General features: G+C 40.8%; 8 non-coding genes across 8 annotated transcripts; all 8 read left to right on the forward strand.

Annotated features, from left to right (window-relative positions):
• The first annotated feature begins 224 nt into the window (after positions 1-224).
• On the forward strand, positions 225-310 carry TRNAY-GUA (transfer RNA tyrosine (anticodon GUA)). The gene is given in 2 exon segments: positions 225-261; positions 275-310. It is a non-coding gene; the product is annotated as a tRNA-Tyr (tRNA).
• Positions 311-2,162: 1,852 nt separating this feature from the next.
• TRNAY-GUA (transfer RNA tyrosine (anticodon GUA)) lies at positions 2,163-2,261 on the forward strand. The gene is made up of 2 exons: positions 2,163-2,199; positions 2,226-2,261. It is a non-coding gene; the product is annotated as a tRNA-Tyr (tRNA).
• Positions 2,262-4,772: 2,511 nt separating this feature from the next.
• TRNAY-GUA (transfer RNA tyrosine (anticodon GUA)) lies at positions 4,773-4,871 on the forward strand. Its single transcript has 2 exons — positions 4,773-4,809; positions 4,836-4,871. It is a non-coding gene; the product is annotated as a tRNA-Tyr (tRNA).
• A 4,411-nt stretch (positions 4,872-9,282) lies between these two features.
• TRNAY-GUA (transfer RNA tyrosine (anticodon GUA)) lies at positions 9,283-9,381 on the forward strand. The gene is made up of 2 exons: positions 9,283-9,319; positions 9,346-9,381. It is a non-coding gene; the product is annotated as a tRNA-Tyr (tRNA).
• Positions 9,382-10,587: 1,206 nt separating this feature from the next.
• Positions 10,588-10,686, forward strand: TRNAY-GUA (transfer RNA tyrosine (anticodon GUA)). The gene is made up of 2 exons: positions 10,588-10,624; positions 10,651-10,686. It is a non-coding gene; the product is annotated as a tRNA-Tyr (tRNA).
• A 5,057-nt stretch (positions 10,687-15,743) lies between these two features.
• Positions 15,744-15,842, forward strand: TRNAY-GUA (transfer RNA tyrosine (anticodon GUA)). The gene is made up of 2 exons: positions 15,744-15,780; positions 15,807-15,842. It is a non-coding gene; the product is annotated as a tRNA-Tyr (tRNA).
• A 2,498-nt stretch (positions 15,843-18,340) lies between these two features.
• On the forward strand, positions 18,341-18,439 carry TRNAY-GUA (transfer RNA tyrosine (anticodon GUA)). Its single transcript has 2 exons — positions 18,341-18,377; positions 18,404-18,439. It is a non-coding gene; the product is annotated as a tRNA-Tyr (tRNA).
• A 1,206-nt stretch (positions 18,440-19,645) lies between these two features.
• TRNAY-GUA (transfer RNA tyrosine (anticodon GUA)) lies at positions 19,646-19,744 on the forward strand. Its single transcript has 2 exons — positions 19,646-19,682; positions 19,709-19,744. It is a non-coding gene; the product is annotated as a tRNA-Tyr (tRNA).
• Positions 19,745-24,097: the final 4,353 nt, after the last annotated feature.

The raw sequence follows: 24,097 nt of genomic DNA on the forward strand, positions 1-24,097 counted from the left end.
TGAGGCGCCGCCTTTCAACTTTTCCCCCTTAGTATGGTGGTCAGTAACATGCGGGAGAGTGCGGAGGGGGTAATTTTTTTAATTGGGAACTGATGTGCTTTTACTCAATTCGGGAACCTCACAAGCCAAATTTGTAGTATTTTGCACAAATTGTAAGAAATGTTTGCATGTCGACGGTTGAAGTGGAAGATCGTATTGAGCTTGCTAGAGAATGATTTGCCAAGCCTTCGATAGCTTAGTTGGTAGAGCAGAGGACTGTAATGGTAAACCAGACATCCTTAGGTCGCTGGTTCAAATCCGGCTCGAAGGACTTTTGCCAAATGCAAATTTTATTGAATACTTGGAAAGTAAAATACTTGGAAAATAAAATAACAGACAATTTATAATTATATTATATTTCATCACTGAAAATAGATGCCTTTTGCTTTGAGGCTCTGGCCACGTTATGTTTCTGTCCAACACCAATCTTCATTGGTTTCCTGTGAGGTGTTTTGGATCCCCATCTCTTGCTATGAACTGGCAAAACAGCAGAATCTCCTTGACAATCTTGATTTCTCAATGGAAATGAGAGAACACTATACACCATCCAAGATATTAAAATATTGTCAAGGCCCAACACTGCTGAATACTCTGAGGAGATGGCCTGTGAGGCGCCGCCTTTCAACTTTTCCCCCTTAGTATGGTGGTCAGTAACATGCGGGAGACTGCAGAGGGGGTCATTTTTTTAATTGTCAACTGATGTGCTTTTACTCAATTCGGGAACCTCACAAGCCAAATTTGTAGTATTTTGCACGAATTGCAAGAGATGTTTGCATGTCGACGGTTGAAGTGGAAGCTCGTATTGAGCTTGCTAGAGACCGATCTGCCAAGCCTTCGATAGCTCGGTTGGTAGAGTGGAGGACTGTAGTAGTGAAACAGGCATCCTTACATCGCTGGTTCAAATCCAGCTCGAAGGACTTTTGCCAAATGCAAATTTTATTGAATACTTGGAAAGTAAAATACTTGGAAAGTAAAATAACAGACAATTTATAATTATATTCTATTTCATCACTGAAAATAGATGCCTTTTGCTTTGAGGCTGTGGCCATGTTATTTTTCTGTCCTACACCCATCTTCGTTGGTTTCCTGTGAGGTGTTTTGGATTCCCATCTCTTGCTATGAACTGGCAAAACAGCAGAATCTCCTTGAAAATCTTGATTTTTCAATGGAAATGAGAGAACACTATACACCATCCAAGATATTAAAATATTGTCAAGGCCCAACACTGCTGAATACTCTGAGGAGATGGCCTGTGAGGGGCCGCCTTTCAACTTTTCCTCCTTAGTATGGTGGTCAGTAACATGTGGGAGACTGCGGAGGGGGTCATTTCTTTAATTGGGAACTGATGTGCTTTTACTCAATTCGGGAACCTAACAAGCCAAATTTGTAGTATTTTGCACGAATTGCAAGAGATGTTTGCACGTCGATGGTTGAAGTGGAAGCTTGTATTGAGCTTGCTAGAAAATGATTTGCCAAACCTTCGATAGCTCAGTTGGTAGAGCAGCGGACTGTAGTGTTAAAACAGGTATCCTTAGGTCGCTGTTTCAAATCCGGCTCGAAGGACTTTTGCCAAATGCAAATTTTATTGAATACTTGGAAAGTAAAATACTTGGAAAATAGAATAATAGACAATTTATAATTATATTATATTTCATCACTGAAAATAGATGCCTTTTGCTTTGAGGCTGTGGCCATGTTATTTTTCTGTCCGACACCCATCTTCGTTGGTTTCCTGTGAGGTGTTTTGGATCCCCATCTCTTGCTATGAACTGACAAAACAGCAGAATCCCCTTGACAATCTTGATTTCTCAAGGGAAATGAGAGCACACTATAAACCATCCAAGATATTAAAATATTGTCAAGGCCCAACACGGCTGAATACTCTGAGGAGATGGCCTGTGAGGCGCCGCCTTTCCACTTTTCCCCCTTAGTATGGTGGTCAGTAACATGCGGGAGACTGCGGAGGGGGTCATTTTTTTAATTGGGAACTGATGTGCTTTTACTCAATTCGGGAACCTCACAAGCCAAATTTGTAGTATTTTGCACGAATTGCAAGAGATGTTTGCATGTCGACGGTTGAAGTGGAAGATCGTATTGGGCTTGCTAGAGCATGATTTGCCAAGCCTTCGATAGCTCAGTTGGTAGAGCGGAGGACTGTAGTGGTAGACTGTAGTGGTAAAACAGGCATCCTTAGGTCGCTGGTTCAAATCCGGCTCGAAGGACTTTCGGCAAATGCAAATTTTATTGAATACTTGGAAAGTAAAATACTTGGAAAATAAAAAAACAGACAATTTATAATTATATTATATTTCATCACTGAAAATAGATGCCTTTTGCTTTGAGGCTGTGGCCATGTTATTTTTCTGTCCTACACCCATCTTCGTTGGTTTCCTGTGAGGTGTTTTGGATTCCCATCTCTTGCTATGAACTGGCAAAACAGCAGAATCTCCTTGAAAATCTTGATTTTTCAATGGAAATGAGAGAACACTATACACCATCCAAGATATTAAAATATTGTCAAGGCCCAACACTGCTGAATACTCTGAGGAGATGGCCTGTGAGGGGCCGCCTTTCAACTTTTCCTCCTTAGTATGGTGGTCAGTAACATGTGGGAGACTGCGGAGGGGGTCATTTTTTTAATTGGGAACTGATGTGCTTTTACTCAATTCGGGAACCTAACAAGCCAAATTTGTAGTATTTTGCACGAATTGCAAGAGATGTTTGCACGTCGATGGTTGAAGTGGAAGCTTGTATTGAGCTTGCTAGAAAATGATTTGCCAAACCTTCGATAGCTCAGTTGGTAGAGCAGAGGACTGTAGTGTTAAAACAGGTATCCTTAGGTCGCTGTTTCAAATCTGGCTCGAAGGACTTTTGCCAAATGCAAATTTTATTGAATACTTGGAAAGTAAAATACTTGGAAAATAGAATAATAGACAATTTATAATTATATTATATTTCATCACTGAAAATAGATGCCTTTTGCTTTGAGGCTGTGGCCATGTTATTTTTCTGTCCGACACCCATCTTCGTTGGTTTCCTGTGAGGTGTTTTGGATCCCCATCTCTTGCTATGAACTGACAAAACAGCAGAATCCCCTTGACAATCTTGATTTCTCAAGGGAAATGAGAGCAAACTATAAACCATCCAAGATATTAAAATATTGTCAAGGCCCAACACGGCTGAATACTCTGAGGAGATGGCCTGTGAGGCGCCGCCTTTCCACTTTTCCCCCTTAGTATGGTGGTCAGTAACATGCGGGAGACTGCGGAGGGGGTCATTTTTTTAATTGGGAACTGATGTGCTTTTACTCAATTCGGGAACCTCACAAGCCAAATTTGTAGTATTTTGCACGAATTGCAAGAGATGTTTGCATGTCGACGGTTGAAGTGGAAGATCGTATTGGGCTTGCTAGAGCATGATTTGCCAAGCCTTCGATAGCTCAGTTGGTAGAGCGGAGTACTGTAGTGGTAGACTGTAGTGGTAAAACAGGCATCCTTAGGTCTCTGTTTCAAATCCGGCTCGAAGGACTTTTGCCAAATGCAAATTTTATTGAATACTTGGAAAGTAAAATACTTGGAAAATAAAAAAACAGACAATTTATAATTATATTATATTTCATCACTGAAAATAGATGCCTTTTGCTTTGAGGCTGTGGCCATGTTATTTTTCTGTCCTACACCCATCTTCGTTGGTTTCCTGTGAGGTGTTTTGGATTCCCATCTCTTGCTATGAACTGGCAAAACAGCAGAATCTCCTTGAAAATCTTGATTTTTCAATGGAAATGAGAGAACACTATACACCATCCAAGATATTAAAATATTGTCAAGGCCCAACACTGCTGAATACTCTGAGGAGATGGCCTGTGAGGGGCCGCCTTTCAACTTTTCCTCCTTAGTATGGTGGTCAGTAACATGTGGGAGACTGCGGAGGGGGTCATTTTTTTAATTGGGAACTGATGTGCTTTTACTCAATTCGGGAACCTAACAAGCCAAATTTGTAGTATTTTGCACGAATTGCAAGAAATGTTTGCACGTCGATGGTTGAAGTGGAAGCTCGTATTGAGCTTGCTAGAAAATGATTTGCCAAACCTTCGATAGCTCAGTTGGTAGAGCAGAGGACTGTAGTGTTAAAACAGGCATCCTTAGGTCGCTGTTTCAAATCCGGCTCGAAGGACTTTTGCCAAATGCAAATTTTATTGAATACTTGGAAAGTAAAATACTTGGAAAATAGAATAATAGACAATTTATAATTATATTATATTTCATCACTGAAAATAGATGCCTTTTGCTTTGAGGCTGTGGCCATGTTATTTTTCTGTCTGACACCCATCTTCGTTGGTTTCCTGTGAGGTGTTTTGGATCCCCATCTCTTGCTATGAACTGACAAAACAGCAGAATCCCCTTGACAATCTTGATTTCTCAAGGGAAATGAGAGCACACTATAAACCATCCAAGATATTAAAATATTGTCAAGGCCCAACACGGCTGAATACTCTGAGGAGATGGCCTGTGAGGCGCCGCCTTTCAACTTTTCCCCCTTAGTATGGTGGTCAGTAACATGCGGGAGACTGCGGAGGGGGTCATTTTTTTAATTGGGAACTGATGTGCTTTTACTCAATTCGGGAACCTCACAAGCCAAATTTGTAGTATTTTGCACGAATTGCAAGAGATGTTTGCATGTCGACGGTTGAAGTGGAAGATCGTATTGAGCTTGCTAGAGAATGATTTGCCAAGCCTTCGATAGCTCAGTTGGTAGAGCGGAGGACTGTAGTGGTAGACTGTAGTGGTAAAACAGGCATCCTTAGGTCGCTGGTTCAAATCCGGCTCGAAGGACTTTTGCCAAATGCAAATTTTATTGAATACTTGGAAAGTAAAATACTTGGAAAATAAAATAATATACAATTTATAATTATATTATATTTCATCACTGAAAATATATGCCTTTTGCTTTGAGGTTCTGGCCACGTTATGTTTCTGTCCAACACCAATCTTCATTGGTTTCCTGTGAGGTGTTTTGGATCCCCATCTCTTGCTATGAACTGGCAAAACAGCAGAATCTCCTTGACAATCTTGATTTCTCAAGGGAAATGAGAGAACACTATACACCATCCAAGGTATTAAAATATTGTTAAGGCCCAACACTGCTGAATACTCTGAGGAGATGGCCTGTGAGGCACCGCCTTTCAACTTTTCCCCCTTAGTATGGTGGTCAGTAACATGCGGGAGACTGCGGAGGGGGTCATTTTTTTAATTGTCAACTGATGTGCTTTTACTCAATTCGGGAACCTCACAAGCCAAATTTGTAATATTTTGCACGAATTGCAAGAGATGTTTGCATGTCGCCGGTTGAAGTGGAAGATCGTATTGAGCTTGCTAGAGAATGATTTGCCAAGCCTTCGATAGCTCAGTTGGTGGAGGGGAGGACTGTAGTGGTAAAACAGGCATCCTTAGGTCGCTGGTTCAAATCCAGCTCGAACGACTTTTGCCAAATGCAAATTTTATTGAATACTTGGAAAGTAAAATACTTGGAAAATAAAATAATAGACAATTTATAATTATATTATATTTCATCACTGAAAATATATGCCTTTTGCTTTGAGGCTCTGGCCACTTTATGTTTCTGTCCAACACCAATCTTCATTGGTTTCCTTTGAGGTGTTTTGGATCCCTATCTCTTGCTATGAACTGGCAAAACAGCAGAATCTCCTTGACAATCTTGATTTCTCAAGGGAAATGAAAGAACACTATACACCATCCAAGGTATTAAAATATTGTTAAGGCCCAACACTGCTGAATACTCTGAGGAGATGGCCTGTGAGGCGCCGCCTTTCAACTTTTCCCCCTTAGTATGGTGGCCAGTAACATGCGGGAGACTGCGGAGGGGGTCATTTTTTTAATTGTCAACTGATGTGCTTTTACTCAATTCGGGAACCTCACAAGCCAAATTTGTAATAGTTTGCACGAATTGCAAGAGATGTTTACAAGTCAATGGTTAAAGTGGAAGCTCGTATTGAGTTTGCTAGAGAATGATTTGCCAAGCCTTCGATGTAGTGGTGAAACAGACATCCTTAGGTCGCTGGTTCAAATCCGGCTCGAAGGACTTTTGCCAAATGCAAATTTTATTGAATACTTGGAAAGTAAAATACTTGGAAAGTAAAATAACAGACAATTTATAATTATATTATATTTCATCACTGAAAATAGATGCCTTTTGTTTTGAGGCTGTGGCCACGTTATTTTTCTGTCCGACACCAATCTTCGTTGGTTTCCTGTGAGGTGTTTTGGATCCCCATCTCTTGCTATGAACTGACAAAACAGCAGAATCCCCTTGACAATCTTGATTTCTCAAGGGAAATGAGAGAACACTATGCACCATCCAAGATATTAAAATATTGTCAAGGCCCAACACGGCTGAATACTCTGAGGAGATGGCCTGTGAGGCGCCGCCTTTCAACTTTTCCCCCTTAGTATGGTGGTCAGTAACATGCGGGAGACTGCAGAGGGGGTAATTTTTTTAAATGGGAACTGATGTGCTTTTACTCAATTCGTGAACCTCACAAGCCAAATTTGTAGTATTTTGCATGAATTGCAAGAGATGTTTGCATGTCGACGGTTGAAGTGGAAGATCGTATTGAGCTTGCTAGAGAATGATTTGCCAAGCCTTTCATAGCTCAGTTGGTAGAGCGGAGGACTGTAGTGGTAAAACAGGCATCCTTAGGTCGCTGTCTCAAATCCGGCTCGAAGGACTTTTGCCAAATGCAAATTTTATTGAATACTTGGAAAGTAAAATACTTGGAAAATAAAATAACAGACAATTTATAATTATATAATATTTCATCACTGAAAATAGATGCCTTTTGCTTTGAGGCTCTGGCCACGTTATGTTTCTGTCCAACACCAATGTTCATTGGTTTCCTGTGAGGTGTTTTGGATCCCCATCTCTTGCTATGAACTGGCAAAACAGCAGAATCTCCTTGACAATCTTGATTTCTCAAGGGAAATGAGAGAACACTATACGCCATCCAAGATATTAAAATATTGTCAAGGCCCAACACTGCTGAATACTCTGAGGAGATGGCCTGTGAGGCGCCGCCTTTCAACTTTTCCCCCTTAGTATGGTGGTCAGTAACATGCGAGAGACTGCAGAGGGGGTAATTTTTTTAAATGGGAACTGATGTGCTTTTACTCAATTTGTGAACCTCAAAAGCCAAATTTGTAGTATTTTGCATGAATTGCAAGAGATGTTTGCATGTCGACGGTTGAAGTTGAAGATCGTATTGAGCTTGCTAGAGAATGATTTGCCAAGCCTTTGATAGCTCAGTTGGTAGAGCGGAGAACTGTAGTGGTAAAACAGGCATCCTTAGGTTGCTGGCTCAAATCCGGCTCGAAGGACTTCTGCCAAATGCAAATTTTATTGAATACTTGGAAAGTAAAATACTTGGAAAATAAAATAACAGACAATTTATAATTATATTATATTTCATCACTGAAAATAGATGCCTTTTGCTTTGAGGCTCTGGCCACGTTATGTTTCTGTCCAACACCAATCTTCATTGGTTTCCTGTGAGGTGTTTTGAATCCCCATCTCTTGCTATGAACTGGCAAAACAGCAGAATCTCCTTGACAATCTTGATTTCTCAAGGGAAATGAGAGAACACTATACACCATCCAAGATATTAAAATATTGTCAAGGCCCAACACTGCTGAATACTCTGAGGAGATGGCCTGTGAGGCGCCGCCTTTCAACTTTTCCTCCTTAGTATGGTGGTCAGTAACATGCGGGAGACTGCGGAGGGGGTCATTTTTTTAATTGGGAACTGATGTGCTTTTACTCGATTCGGGAACCTCACAAGCCAAATTTGTAGTATTTTGCACGAATTGCAAGAGATGTTTGCAGGTCGACGGTTGAAGTGGAAGCTCGTATTGAGCTTGCTAGAAATTGATTTGCCAAACCTTCGATAGCTCAGTTGGTTGAGCGGAGGACTGTAGTGGTAAAACAGGCATCCTTAGGTCGCTGTTTCAACACTGGCTCGAAGGACTTTTGCCAAATGCAAATTTTATTGAATACTTGGAAAGTAAAATACTTGGAAAATAAAATAACAGACAATTTATAATTATATTATATTTCATCACTGAAAATAGATGCCTTTTGCTTTGAGGCTGTGGCCATGTTATTTTTCTGTCCGACACCCATCTTTGTTGGTTTCCTGTGAGGTGTTTTGGATCCCCATCTCTTGCTATGAACTGACAAAACAGCAGAATCCCCTTGACAATCTTGATTTCTCAAGGGAAATGAGAGAACACTATACACCATCCAAGATATTAAAATATTGTCAAGGCCCAACACGGCTGAATACTCTGAGGAGATGGCCTGTCAGGCGCCGCCTTTCAACTTTTCCCCCTTAGTATGGTGGTCAGTAACATGCGGGAGAGTGCGGAGGGGGTAATTTTTTTAATTGGGAACTGATGTGCTTTTACTCAATTCGTGAACCTCACAAGTCAAATTTGTAGTATTTTGCATGAATTGCAAGAGATGTTTGCATGTCGATGGTTGAAGTGGAAGATCGTATTGAGCTTGCTAGAAAATGATTTGCCAAGCCTTTGATAGCTCAGTTGGTAGAGCAGAGGACTGTAGTGTTAAAACAGGTATCCTTAGGTCGCTGTTTCAAATCCGGCTCGAAGGACTTTTGCCAAATGCAAATTTTATTGAATACTTGGAAAGTAAAATACTTGGAAAATAGAATAATAGACAATTTATAATTATATTATATTTCATCACTGAAAATAGATGCCTTTTGCTTTGAGGCTGTGGCCATGTTATTTTTCTGTCCGACACCCATCTTCGTTGGTTTCCTGTGAGGTGTTTTGGATCCCCATCTCTTGCTATGAACTGACAAAACAGCAGAATCCCCTTGACAATCTTGATTTCTCAAGGGAAATGAGAGCACACTATAAACCATCCAAGATATTAAAATATTGTCAAGGCCCAACACGGCTGAATACTCTGAGGAGATGGCCTGTGAGGCGCCGCCTTTCCACTTTTCCCCCTTAGTATGGTGGTCAGTAACATGCGGGAGACTGCGGAGGGGGTCATTTTTTTAATTGGGAACTGATGTGCTTTTACTCAATTCGGGAACCTCACAAGCCAAATTTGTAGTATTTTGCACGAATTGCAAGAGATGTTTGCATGTCGACGGTTGAAGTGGAAGATCGTATTGGGCTTGCTAGAGCATGATTTGCCAAGCCTTCGATAGCTCAGTTGGTAGAGCGGAGGACTGTAGTGGTAGACTGTAGTGGTAAAACAGGCATCCTTAGGTCGCTGGTTCAAATCCGGCTCGAAGGACTTTTGCCAAATGCAAATTTTATTGAATACTTGGAAAGTAAAATACTTGGAAAATAAAAAAACAGACAATTTATAATTATATTATATTTCATCACTGAAAATAGATGCCTTTTGCTTTGAGGCTGTGGCCATGTTATTTTTCTGTCCTACACCCATGTTCGTTGGTTTCCTGTGAGGTGTTTTGGATTCCCATCTCTTGCTATGAACTGGCAAAACAGCAGAATCTCCTTGAAAATCTTGATTTTTCAATGGAAATGAGAGAACACTATACACCATCCAAGATATTAAAATATTGTCAAGGCCCAACACTGCTGAATACTCTGAGGAGATGGCCTGTGAGGGGCTGCCTTTCAACTTTTCCTCCTTAGTATGGTGGTCAGTAACATGTGGGAGACTGCGGAGGGGGTCATTTCTTTAATTGGGAACTGATGTGCTTTTACTCAATTCGGGAACCTAACAAGCCAAATTTGTAGTATTTTGCACGAATTGCAAGAGATGTTTGCACGTCGATGGTTGAAGTGGAAGCTCGTATTGAGCTTGCTAGAAAATGATTTGCCAAACCTTCGATAGCTCAGTTGGTAGAGCAGAGGACTGTAGTGTTAAAACAGGCATCCTTAGGTCGCTGTTTCAAATCCGGCTCGAAGGACTTTTGCCAAATGCAAATTTTATTGAATACTTGGAAAGTAAAATACTTGGAAAATAGAATAATAGACAATTTATAATTATATTATATTTCATCACTGAAAATAGATGCCTTTTGCTTTGAGGCTGTGGCCATGTTATTTTTCTGTCTGACACCCATCTTCGTTGGTTTCCTGTGAGGTGTTTTGGATCCCCATCTCTTGCTATGAACTGACAAAACAGCAGAATCCCCTTGACAATCTTGATTTCTCAAGGGAAATGAGAGCACACTATAAACCATCCAAGATATTAAAATATTGTCAAGGCCCAACACGGCTGAATACTCTGAGGAGATGGCCTGTGAGGCGCCGCCTTTCAACTTTTCCCCCTTAGTATGGTGGTCAGTAACATGCGGGAGACTGCGGAGGGGGTCATTTTTTTAATTGGGAACTGATGTGCTTTTACTCAATTCGGGAACCTCACAAGCCAAATTTGTAGTATTTTGCACGAATTGCAAGAGATGTTTGCATGTCGACGGTTGAAGTGGAAGATCGTATTGAGCTTGCTAGAGAATGATTTGCCAAGCCTTCGATAGCTCAGTTGGTAGAGCGGAGGACTGTAGTGGTAGACTGTAGTGGTAAAACAGGCATCCTTAGGTCGCTGGTTCAAATCCGGCTCGAAGGACTTTTGCCAAATGCAAATTTTATTGAATACTTGGAAAGTAAAATACTTGGAAAATAAAATAATATACAATTTATAATTATATTATATTTCATCACTGAAAATATATGCCTTTTGCTTTGAGGTTCTGGCCACGTTATGTTTCTGTCCAACACCAATCTTCATTGGTTTCCTGTGAGGTGTTTTGGATCCCCATCTCTTGCTATGAACTGGCAAAACAGCAGAATCTCCTTGACAATCTTGATTTCTCAAGGGAAATGAGAGAACACTATACACCATCCAAGGTATTAAAATATTGTTAAGGCCCAACACTGCTGAATACTCTGAGGAGATGGCCTGTGAGGCACCGCCTTTCAACTTTTCCCCCTTAGTATGGTGGTCAGTAACATGCGGGAGACTGCGGAGGGGGTCATTTTTTTAATTGTCAACTGATGTGCTTTTACTCAATTCGGGAACCTCACAAGCCAAATTTGTAATATTTTGCACGAATTGCAAGAGATGTTTGCATGTCGCCGGTTGAAGTGGAAGATCGCATTGAGCTTGCTAGAGAATGATTTGCCAAGCCTTCGATAGCTCAGTTGGTGGAGGGGAGGACAGTAGTGGTAATACAGGCATCCTTAGGTCGCTGGTTCAAATCCAGCTCGAACGACTTTTGCCAAATGCAAATTTTATTGAATACTTGGAAAGTAAAATACTTGGAAAATAAAATAATAGACAATTTATAATTATATTATATTTCATCACTGAAAATATATGCCTTTTGCTTTGAGGCTCTGGCCACTTTATGTTTCTGTCCAACACCAATCTTCATTGGTTTCCTTTGAGGTGTTTTGGATCCCTATCTCTTGCTATGAACTGGCAAAACAGCAGAATCTCCTTGACAATCTTGATTTCTCAAGGGAAATGAAAGAACACTATACACCATCCAAGGTATTAAAATATTGTTAAGGCCCAACACTGCTGAATACTCTGAGGAGATGGCCTGTGAGGCGCCGCCTTTCAACTTTTCCCCCTTAGTATGGTGGCCAGTAACATGCGGGAGACTGCGGAGGGGGTCATTTTTTTAATTGTCAACTGATGTGCTTTTACTCAATTCGGGAACCTCACAAGCCAAATTTGTAATAGTTTGCACGAATTGCAAGAGATGTTTACAAGTCGATGGTTAAAGTGGAAGCTCGTATTGAGTTTGCTAGAGAATGATTTGCCAAGCCTTGGATGTAGTGGTGAAACAGACATCCTTAGGTCGCTGGTTCAAATCCGGCTCGAAGGACTTTTGCCAAATGCAAATTTTATTGAATACTTGGAAAGTAAAATACTTGGAAAGTAAAATAACAGACAATTTATAATTATATTATATTTCATCACTGAAAATAGATGCCTTTTGTTTTGAGGCTGTGGCCACGTTATTTTTCTGTCCGACACCAATCTTCGTTGGTTTCCTGTGAGGTGTTTTGGATCCCCATCTCTTGCTATGAACTGACAAAACAGCAGAATCCCCTTGACAATCTTGATTTCTCAAGGGAAATGAGAGAACACTATGCACCATCCAAGATATTAAAATATTGTCAAGGCCCAACACGGCTGAATACTCTGAGGAGATGGCCTGTGAGGCGCCGCCTTTCAACTTTTCCCCCTTAGTATGGTGGTCAGTAACATGCGGGAGACTGCAGAGGGGGTAATTTTTTTAAATGGGAACTGATGTGCTTTTACTCAATTCGTGAACCTCACAAGCCAAATTTGTAGTATTTTGCATGAATTGCAAGAGATGTTTGCATGTCGACGGTTGAAGTGGAAGATCGTATTGAGCTTGCTAGAGAATGATTTGCCAAGCCTTTCATAGCTCAGTTGGTAGAGCGGAGGACTGTAGTGGTAAAACAGGCATCCTTAGGTCGCTGTCTCAAATCCGGCTCGAAGGACTTTTGCCAAATGCAAATTTTATTGAATACTTGGAAAGTAAAATACTTGGAAAATAAAATAACAGACAATTTATAATTATATAATATTTCATCACTGAAAATAGATGCCTTTTGCTTTGAGGCTCTGGCCACGTTATGTTTCTGTCCAACACCAATGTTCATTGGTTTCCTGTGAGGTGTTTTGGATCCCCATCTCTTGCTATGAACTGGCAAAACAGCAGAATCTCCTTGACAATCTTGATTTCTCAAGGGAAATGAGAGAACACTATACGCCATCCAAGATATTAAAATATTGTCAAGGCCCAACACTGCTGAATACTCTGAGGAGATGGCCTGTGAGGCGCCGCCTTTCAACTTTTCCCCCTTAGTATGGTGGTCAGTAACATGCGAGAGACTGCAGAGGGGGTAATTTTTTTAAATGGGAACTGATGTGCTTTTACTCAATTTGTGAACCTCACAAGCCAAATTTGTAGTATTTTGCATGAATTGCAAGAGATGTTTGCATGTCGACGGTTGAAGTTGAAGATCGTATTGAGCTTGCTAGAGAATGATTTGCCAAGCCTTTGATAGCTCAGTTGGTAGAGCGGAGAACTGTAGTGGTAAAACAGGCATCCTTAGGTCGCTGGCTCAAATCCGGCTCGAAGGACTTCTGCCAAATGCAAATTTTATTGAATACTTGGAAAGTAAAATACTTGGAAAATAAAATAACAGACAATTTATAATTATATTATATTTTATCACTGAAAATAGATGCCTTTTGCTTTGAGGCTGTGGCCATGTTATTTTTCTGTCCGACACCCATCTTTGTTGGTTTCCTGTGAGGTGTTTTGGATCCCCATCTCTTGCTATGAACTGACAAAACAGCAGAATCCCCTTGACAATCTTGATTTCTCAAGGGAAATGAGAGAACACTATACACCATCCAAGATATTAAAATATTGTCAAGGCCCAACACGGCTGAATACTCTGAGGAGATGGCCTGTCAGGCGCCGCCTTTCAACTTTTCCCCCTTAGTATGGTGGTCAGTAACATGCGGGAGAGTGCGGAGGGGGTAATTTTTTTAATTGGGAACTGATGTGCTTTTACTCAATTCGTGAACCTCACAAGTCAAATTTGTAGTATTTTGCATGAATTGCAAGAGATGTTTGCATGTCGACGGTTGAAGTGGAAGATCGTATTGAGCTTGCTAGAGAATGATTTGCCAAGCCTTTGATAGCTCAGTTGGTAGAGCGGAGGACTGTAGTGGCAAAACAGGCATCCTTAGGTCGCTGGTTCAAATCCGCCTCGAAGGACTTTTGCCAAATGCAAATTTTATTGAATACTTGGAAAGTAAAATACTTGGAAAATAAAAAAACAGACAATTTATAATTATATTATATTTCATCACTGAAAATAGATGCCTTTTGCTTTGAGGCTGTGGCCATGTTATTTTTCTGTCCGACACCCATCTTCGTTGGTTTCCTGTGAGGTGTTTTGGATTCCCATCTCTTGCTATGAACTGGCAAAACAGCAGAGTCTCCTTGAAAATCTTGATTTTTCAATGGAAATGAGAGAACACTATACACCATCCAAGATATTAAAATATTGTCAAGGCCCAACACTGCTGAATACTCTGAGGAGATGGCCTGTGAGGGTCCGCCTTTCAACTTTTCCTCCTTAGTATGGTGGTCAGTAACATGTGGGAGACTGCGGAGGGGGTCATTTCTTTAATTGGGAACTGATGTGCTTTTACTCAATTCGGGAACCTAACAAGCCAAATTTGTAGTATTTTGCACGAATTGCAAGAGATGTTTGCACGTCGATGGTTGAAGTGGAAGCTTGTATTGAGCTTGCTAGAAAATGATTTGCCAAACCTTCGATAGCTCAGTTGGTAGAGCAGAGGACTGTAGTGTTAAAACAGGTATCCTTAGGTCGCTGTTTCAAATCCGGCTCGAAGGACTTTTGCCAAATGCAAATTTTATTGAATACTTGGAAAGTAAAATACTTGGAAAATAGAATAATAGACAATTTATAATTATATTATATTTCATCACTGAAAATAGATGCCTTTTGCTTTGAGGCTGTGGCCATGTTATTTTTCTGTCCGACACCCATCTTCGTTGGTTTCCTGTGAGGTGTTTTGGATCCCCATCTCTTGCTATGAACTGACAAAACAGCAGAATCCCCTTGACAATCTTGATTTCTCAAGGGAAATGAGAGCACACTATAAACCATCCAAGATATTAAAATATTGTCAAGGCCCAACACGGCTGAATACTCTGAGGAGATGGCCTGTGAGGCGCCGCCTTTCCACTTTTCCCCCTTAGTATGGTGGTCAGTAACATGCGGGAGACTGCGGAGGGGGTCATTTTTTTAATTGGGAACTGATGTGCTTTTACTCAATTCGGGAACCTCACAAGCCAAATTTGTAGTATTTTGCACGAATTGCAAGAGATGTTTGCACGTCGATGGTTGAAGTGGAAGCTCGTATTGAGCTTGCTAGAAAATGATTTGCCAAACCTTCGATAGCTCAGTTGGTAGAGCAGAGGACTGTAGTGTTAAAACAGGCATCCTTAGGTCGCTGTTTCAAATCCGGCTCGAAGGACTTTTGCCAAATGCAAATTTTATTGAATACTTGGAAAGTAAAATACTTGGAAAATAGAATAATAGACAATTTATAATTATATTATATTTCATCACTGAAAATAGATGCCTTTTGCTTTGAGGCTGTGGCCATGTTATTTTTCTGTCTGACACCCATCTTCGTTGGTTTCCTGTGAGGTGTTTTGGATCCCCATCTCTTGCTATGAACTGACAAAACAGCAGAATCCCCTTGACAATCTTGATTTCTCAAGGGAAATGAGAGCACACTATAAACCATCCAAGATATTAAAATATTGTCAAGGCCCAACACGGCTGAATACTCTGAGGAGATGGCCTGTGAGGCGCCGCCTTTCAACTTTTCCCCCTTAGTATGGTGGTCAGTAACATGCGGGAGACTGCGGAGGGGGTCATTTTTTTAATTGGGAACTGATGTGCTTTTACTCAATTCGGGAACCTCACAAGCCAAATTTGTAGTATTTTGCACGAATTGCAAGAGATGTTTGCATGTCGACGGTTGAAGTGGAAGATCGTATTGAGCTTGCTAGAGAATGATTTGCCAAGCCTTCGATAGCTCAGTTGGTAGAGCGGAGGACTGTAGTGGTAGACTGTAGTGGTAAAACACGCATCCTTAGGTCGCTGGTTCAAATCCGGCTCGAAGGACTTTTGCCAAATGCAAATTTTATTGAATACTTGGAAAGTAAAATACTTGGAAAATAAAATAATATACAATTTATAATTATATTATATTTCATCACTGAAAATATATGCCTTTTGCTTTGAGGTTCTGGCCACGTTATGTTTCTGTCCAACACCAATCTTCATTGGTTTCCTGTGAGGTGTTTTGGATCCCCATCTCTTGCTATGAACTGGCAAAACAGCAGAATCTCCTTGACAATCTTGATTTCTCAAGGGAAATGAGAGAACACTATACACCATCCAAGATATTAAAATATTGTCAAGGCCCAACACTGCTGAATACTCTGAGGAGATGGCCTGTGAGGCGCCGCCTTTCAACTTTTCCTCCTTAGTATGGTGGTCAGTAACATGCAGGAGACTGCGGAGGGGGTCATTTTTTTAATTGGGAACTGATGTGCTTTTACTCGATTCGGGAACCTCACAAGCCAAATTTGTAGTATTTTGCACGAATTGCAAGAGATGTTTGCAGGTCGACGGTTGAAGTGGAAGCTCGTATTGAGCTTGCTAGAAATTGATTTGCCAAACCTTCGATAGCTCAGTTGGTTGAGCGGAGGACTGTAGTGGTAAAACAGGCATCCTTAGGTCTCTGTTTCAACACTGGCTCGAAGGCCTTTTGCCAAATGCAAATTTTATTGAATACTTGGAAAGTAAAATACTTGGAAAATAAAATAACAGACAATTTATAATTATATTATATTTTATCACTGAAAATAGATGCCTTTTGCTTTGAGGCTGTGGCCATGTTATTTTTCTGTCCGACACCCATCTTTGTTGGTTTCCTGTGAGGTGTTTTGGATCCCCATCTCTTGCTATGAACTGACAAAACAGCAGAATCCCCTTGACAATCTTGATTTCTCAAGGGAAATGAGAGAACACTATACACCATCCAAGATATTAAAATATTGTCAAGGCCCAACACGGCTGAATACTCTGAGGAGATGGCCTGTCAGGCGCCGCCTTTCAACTTTTCCCCCTTAGTATGGTGGTCAGTAACATGCGGGAGAGTGCGGAGGGGGTAATTTTTTTAATTGGGAACTGATGTGCTTTTACTCAATTCGTGAACCTCACAAGTCAAATTTGTAGTATTTTGCATGAATTGCAAGAGATGTTTGCATGTCGACGGTTGAAGTGGAAGATCGTATTGAGCTTGCTAGAGAATGATTTGCCAAGCCTTTGATAGCTCAGTTGGTAGAGCGGAGGACTGTAGTGGCAAAACAGGCATCCTTAGGTCGCTGGTTCAAATCCGCCTCGAAGGACTTTTGCCAAATGCAAATTTTATTGAATACTTGGAAAGTAAAATACTTGGAAAATAAAAAAACAGACAATTTATAATTATATTATATTTCATCACTGAAAATAGATGCCTTTTGCTTTGAGGCTGTGGCCATGTTATTTTTCTGTCCGACACCCATCTTCGTTGGTTTCCTGTGAGGTGTTTTGGATTCCCATCTCTTGCTATGAACTGGCAAAACAGCAGAGTCTCCTTGAAAATCTTGATTTTTCAATGGAAATGAGAGAACACTATACACCATCCAAGATATTAAAATATTGTCAAGGCCCAACACTGCTGAATACTCTGAGGAGATGGCCTGTGAGGGTCCGCCTTTCAACTTTTCCTCCTTAGTATGGTGGTCAGTAACATGTGGGAGACTGCGGAGGGGGTCATTTCTTTAATTGGGAACTGATGTGCTTTTACTCAATTCGGGAACCTAACAAGCCAAATTTGTAGTATTTTGCACGAATTGCAAGAGATGTTTGCACGTCGATGGTTGAAGTGGAAGCTTGTATTGAGCTTGCTAGAAAATGATTTGCCAAACCTTCGATAGCTCAGTTGGTAGAGCAGAGGACTGTAGTGTTAAAACAGGTATCCTTAGGTCGCTGTTTCAAATCCGGCTCGAAGGACTTTTGCCAAATGCAAATTTTATTGAATACTTGGAAAGTAAAATACTTGGAAAATAGAATAATAGACAATTTATAATTATATTATATTTCATCACTGAAAATAGATGCCTTTTGCTTTGAGGCTGTGGCCATGTTATTTTTCTGTCCGACACCCATCTTCGTTGGTTTCCTGTGAGGTGTTTTGGATCCCCATCTCTTGCTATGAACTGACAAAACAGCAGAATCCCCTTGACAATCTTGATTTCTCAAGGGAAATGAGAGCACACTATAAACCATCCAAGATATTAAAATATTGTCAAGGCCCAACACGGCTGAATACTCTGAGGAGATGGCCTGTGAGGCGCCGCCTTTCCACTTTTCCCCCTTAGTATGGTGGTCAGTAACATGCGGGAGACTGCGGAGGGGGTCATTTTTTTAATTGGGAACTGATGTGCTTTTACTCAATTCGGGAACCTCACAAGCCAAATTTGTAGTATTTTGCACGAATTGCAAGAGATGTTTGCATGTCGACGGTTGAAGTGGAAGATCGTATTGGGCTTGCTAGAGCATGATTTGCCAAGCCTTCGATAGCTCAGTTGGTAGAGCGGAGGACTGTAGTGGTAGACTGTAGTGGTAAAACAGGCATCCTTAGGTCGCTGGTTCAAATCCGGCTCGAAGGACTTTTGCCAAATGCAAATTTTATTGAATACTTGGAAAGTAAAATACTTGGAAAATAAAAAAACAGACAATTTATAATTATATTATATTTCATCACTGAAAATAGATGCCTTTTGCTTTGAGGCTGTGGCCATGTTATTTTTCTGTCCTACACCCATGTTCGTTGGTTTCCTGTGAGGTGTTTTGGATTCCCATCTCTTGCTATGAACTGGCAAAACAGCAGAATCTCCTTGAAAATCTTGATTTTTCAATGGAAATGAGAGAACACTATACACCATCCAAGATATTAAAATATTGTCAAGGCCCAACACTGCTGAATACTCTGAGGAGATGGCCTGTGAGGGGCCGCCTTTCAACTTTTCCTCCTTAGTATGGTGGTCAGTAACATGTGGGAGACTGCGGAGGGGGTCATTTCTTTAATTGGGAACTGATGTGCTTTTACTCAATTCGGGAACCTAACAAGCCAAATTTGTAGTATTTTGCACGAATTGCAAGAGATGTTTGCACGTCGATGGTTGAAGTGGAAGCTCGTATTGAGCTTGCTAGAAAATGATTTGCCAAACCTTCGATAGCTCAGTTGGTAGAGCAGAGGACTGTAGTGTTAAAACAGGCATCCTTAGGTCGCTGTTTCAAATCCGGCTCGAAGGACTTTTGCCAAATGCAAATTTTATTGAATACTTGGAAAGTAAAATACTTGGAAAATAGAATAATAGACAATTTATAATTATATTATATTTCATCACTGAAAATAGATGCCTTTTGCTTTGAGGCTGTGGCCATGTTATTTTTCTGTCTGACACCCATCTTCGTTGGTTTCCTGTGAGGTGTTTTGGATCCCCATCTCTTGCTATGAACTGACAAAACAGCAGAATCCCCTTGACAATCTTGATTTCTCAAGGGAAATGAGAGCACACTATAAACCATCCAAGATATTAAAATATTGTCAAGGCCCAACACGGCTGAATACTCTGAGGAGATGGCCTGTGAGGCGCCGCCTTTCAACTTTTCCCCCTTAGTATGGTGGTCAGTAACATGCGGGAGACTGCGGAGGGGGTCATTTTTTTAATTGGGAACTGATGTGCTTTTACTCAATTCGGGAACCTCACAAGCCAAATTTGTAGTATTTTGCACGAATTGCAAGAGATGTTTGCATGTCGACGGTTGAAGTGGAAGATCGTATTGAGCTTGCTAGAGAATGATTTGCCAAGCCTTCGATAGCTCAGTTGGTAGAGCGGAGGACTGTAGTGGTAGACTGTAGTGGTAAAACAGGCATCCTTAGGTCGCTGGTTCAAATCCGGCTCGAAGGACTTTTGCCAAATGCAAATTTTATTGAATACTTGGAAAGTAAAATACTTGGAAAATAAAATAATATACAATTTATAATTATATTATATTTCATCACTGAAAATATATGCCTTTTGCTTTGAGGTTCTGGCCACGTTATGTTTCTGTCCAACACCAATCTTCATTGGTTTCCTGTGAGGTGTTTTGGATCCCCATCTCTTGCTATGAACTGGCAAAACAGCAGAATCTCCTTGACAATCTTGATTTCTCAAGGGAAATGAGAGAACACTATACACCATCCAAGGTATTAAAATATTGTTAAGGCCCAACACTGCTGAATACTCTGAGGAGATGGCCTGTGAGGCACCGCCTTTCAACTTTTCCCCCTTAGTATGGTGGTCAGTAACATGCGGGAGACTGCGGAGGGGGTCATTTTTTTAATTGTCAACTGATGTGCTTTTACTCAATTCGGGAACCTCACAAGCCAAATTTGTAATATTTTGCACGAATTGCAAGAGATGTTTGCATGTCGCCGGTTGAAGTGGAAGATCGTATTGAGCTTGCTAGAGAATGATTTGCCAAGCCTTCGATAGCTCAGTTGGTGGAGGGGAGGACTGTAGTGGTAAAACAGGCATCCTTAGGTCGCTGGTTCAAATCCAGCTCGAAGGACTTTTGCCAAATGCAAATTTTATTGAATATTTGGAAAGTAAAATACTTGGAAAATAAAATAATAGACAATTTATAATTATATTATATTTCATCACTGAAAATATATGCCTTTTGCTTTGAGGCTCTGGCCACTTTATGTTTCTGTCCAACACCAATCTTCATTGGTTTCCTTTGAGGTGTTTTGGATCCCTATCTCTTGCTATGAACTGGCAAAACAGCAGAATCTCCTTGACAATCTTGATTTCTCAAGGGAAATGAAAGAACACTATACACCATCCAAGGTATTAAAATATTGTTAAGGCCCAACACTGCTGAATACTCTGAGGAGATGGCCTGTGAGGCGCCGCCTTTCAACTTTTCCCCCTTAGTATGGTGGCCAGTAACATGCGGGAGACTGCGGAGGGGGTCATTTTTTTAATTGTCAACTGATTTGCTTTTACTCAATTCGGGAACCTCACAAGCCAAATTTGTAATAGTTTGCACGAATTGCAAGAGATGTTTACAAGTCGATGGTTAAAGTGGAAGCTCGTATTGAGTTTGCTAGAGAATGATTTGCCAAGCCTTGGATGTAGTGGTGAAACAGACATCCTTAGGTCGCTGGTTCAAATCCGGCTCTAAGGACTTTTGCCAAATGCAAATTTTATTGAATACTTGGAAAGTAAAATACTTGGAAAGTAAAATAACAGACAATTTATAATTATATTATATTTCATCACTGAAAATAGATGCCTTTTGTTTTGAGGCTGTGGCCACGTTATTTTTCTGTCCGACACCAATCTTCGTTGGTTTCCTGTGAGGTGTTTTGGATCCCCATCTCTTGCTATGAACTGACAAAACAGCAGAATCCCCTTGACAATCTTGATTTCTCAAGGGAAATGAGAGAACACTATGCACCATCCAAGATATTAAAATATTGTCAAGGCCCAACACGGCTGAATACTCTGAGGAGATGGCCTGTGAGGCGCCGCCTTTCAACTTTTCCCCCTTAGTATGGTGGTCAGTAACATGCGGGAGACTGCAGAGGGGGTAATTTTTTTAAATGGGAACTGATGTGCTTTTACTCAATTCGTGAACCTCACAAGCCAAATTTGTAGTATTTTGCATGAATTGCAAGAGATGTTTGCATGTCGACGGTTGAAGTGGAAGATCGTATTGAGCTTGCTAGAGAATGATTTGCCAAGCCTTTCATAGCTCAGTTGGTAGAGCGGAGGACTGTAGTGGTAAAACAGGCATCCTTAGGTCGCTGTCTCAAATCCGGCTCGAAGGACTTTTGCCAAATGCAAATTTTATTGAATACTTGGAAAGTAAAATACTTGGAAAATAAAATAACAGACAATTTATAATTATATAATATTTCATCACTGAAAATAGATGCCTTTTGCTTTGAGGCTCTGGCCACGTTATGTTTCTGTCCAACACCAATGTTCATTGGTTTCCTGTGAGGTGTTTTGGATCCCCATCTCTTGCTATGAACTGGCAAAACAGCAGAATCTCCTTGACAATCTTGATTTCTCAAGGGAAATGAGAGAACACTATACGCCATCCAAGATATTAAAATATTGTCAAGGCCCAACACTGCTGAATACTCTGAGGAGATGGCCTGTGAGGCGCCGCCTTTCAACTTTTCCCCCTTAGTATGGTGGTCAGTAACATGCGAGAGACTGCAGAGGGGGTAATTTTTTTAAATGGGAACTGATGTGCTTTTACTCAATTTGTGAACCTCACAAGCCAAATTTGTAGTATTTTGCATGAATTGCAAGAGATGTTTGCATGTCGACGGTTGAAGTTGAAGATCGTATTGAGCTTGCTGGAGAATGATTTGCCAAGCCTTTGATAGCTCAGTTGGTAGAGCGGAGAACTGTAGTGGTAAAACAGGCAGCCTTAGGTCGCTGGCTCAAATCCGGCTCGAAGGACTTCTGCCAAATGCAAATTTTATTGAATACTTGGAAAGTAAAATACTTGGAAAATAAAATAACAGACAATTTATAATTATATTATATTTCATCACTGAAAATAGATGCCTTTTGCTTTGAGGCTCTGGCCACGTTATGTTTCTGTCCAACACCAATCTTCATTGGTTTCCTGTGAGGTGTTTTGGATCCCCATCTCTTGCTATGAACTGGCAAAACAGCAGAATCTCCTTGACAATCTTGATTTCTCAAGGGAAATGAGAGAACACTATACACCATCCAAGATATTAAAATATTGTCAAGGCCCAACACTGCTGAATACTCTGAGGAGATGGCCTGTGAGGCGCCGCCTTTCAACTTTTCCTCCTTAGTATGGTGGTCAGTAACATGCGGGAGACTGCGGAGGGGGTCATTTTTTTAATTGGGAACTGATGTGCTTTTACTCGATTCGGGAACCTCACAAGCCAAATTTGTAGTATTTTGCACGAATTGCAAGAGATGTTTGCAGGTCGACGGTTGAAGTGGAAGCTCGTATTGAGCTTGCTAGAAATTGATTTGCCAAACCTTCGATAGCTCAGTTGGTTGAGCGGAGGACTGTAGTGGTAAAACAGGCATCCTTAGGTCGCTGTTTCAACACTGGCTCGAAGGACTTTTGCCAAATGCAAATTTTATTGAATACTTGGAAAGTAAAATACTTGGAAAATAAAAAAACAGACAATTTATAATTATATTATATTTCATCACTGAAAATAGATGCCTTTTGCTTTGAGGCTGTGGCCATGTTATTTTTCTGTCCGACACCCATCTTCGTTGGTTTCCTGTGAGGTGTTTTGGATTCCCATCTCTTGCTATGAACTGGCAAAACAGCAGAATCTCCTTGAAAATCTTGATTTTTCAATGGAAATGAGAGAACACTATACACCATCCAAGATATTAAAATATTGTCAAGGCCCAACACTGCTGAATACTCTGAGGAGATGGCCTGTGAGGGGCCGCCTTTCAACTTTTCCTCCTTAGTATGGTGGTCAGTAACATGTGGGAGACTGCGGAGGGGGTCATTTCTTTAATTGGGAACTGATGTGCTTTTACTCAATTCGGGAACCTAACAAGCCAAATTTGTAGTATTTTGCACGAATTGCAAGAGATGTTTGCACGTCGATGGTTGAAGTGGAAGCTTGTATTGAGCTTGCTAGAAAATGATTTGCCAAACCTTCGATAGCTCAGTTGGTAGAGCAGAGGACTGTAGTGTTAAAACAGGTATTCTTAGGTCGCTGTTTCAAATCCGGCTCGAAGGACTTTTGCCAAATGCAAATTTTATTGAATACTTGGAAAGTAAAATACTTGGAAAATAGAATAATAGACAATTTATAATTATATTATATTTCATCACTGAAAATAGATGCCTTTTGCTTTGAGGCTGTGGCCATGTTATTTTTCTGTCCGACACCCATCTTCGTTGGTTTCCTGTGAGGTGTTTTGGATCCCCATCTCTTGCTATGAACTGACAAAACAGCAGAATCCCCTTGACAATCTTGATTTCTCAAGGGAAATGAGAGCACACTATAAACCATCCAAGATATTAAAATATTGTCAAGGCCCAACACGGCTGAATACTCTGAGGAGATGGCCTGTGAGGCGCCGCCCTTCCACTTTTCCCCCTTAGTATGGTGGTCAGTAACATGCGGGAGACTGCGGAGGGGGTCATTTTTTTAATTGGGAACTGATGTGCTTTTACTCAATTCGGGAACCTCACAAGCCAAATTTGTAGTATTTTGCACGAATTGCAAGAGATGTTTG

The sequence above is a fragment of the Ambystoma mexicanum genome, chromosome 1p, assembly GCF_040938575.1.
Source record: "Ambystoma mexicanum isolate Mex_15411 chromosome 1p, UKY_AmexF1_1, whole genome shotgun sequence".
NCBI lineage: Eukaryota > Metazoa > Chordata > Amphibia > Caudata > Ambystomatidae > Ambystoma > Ambystoma mexicanum.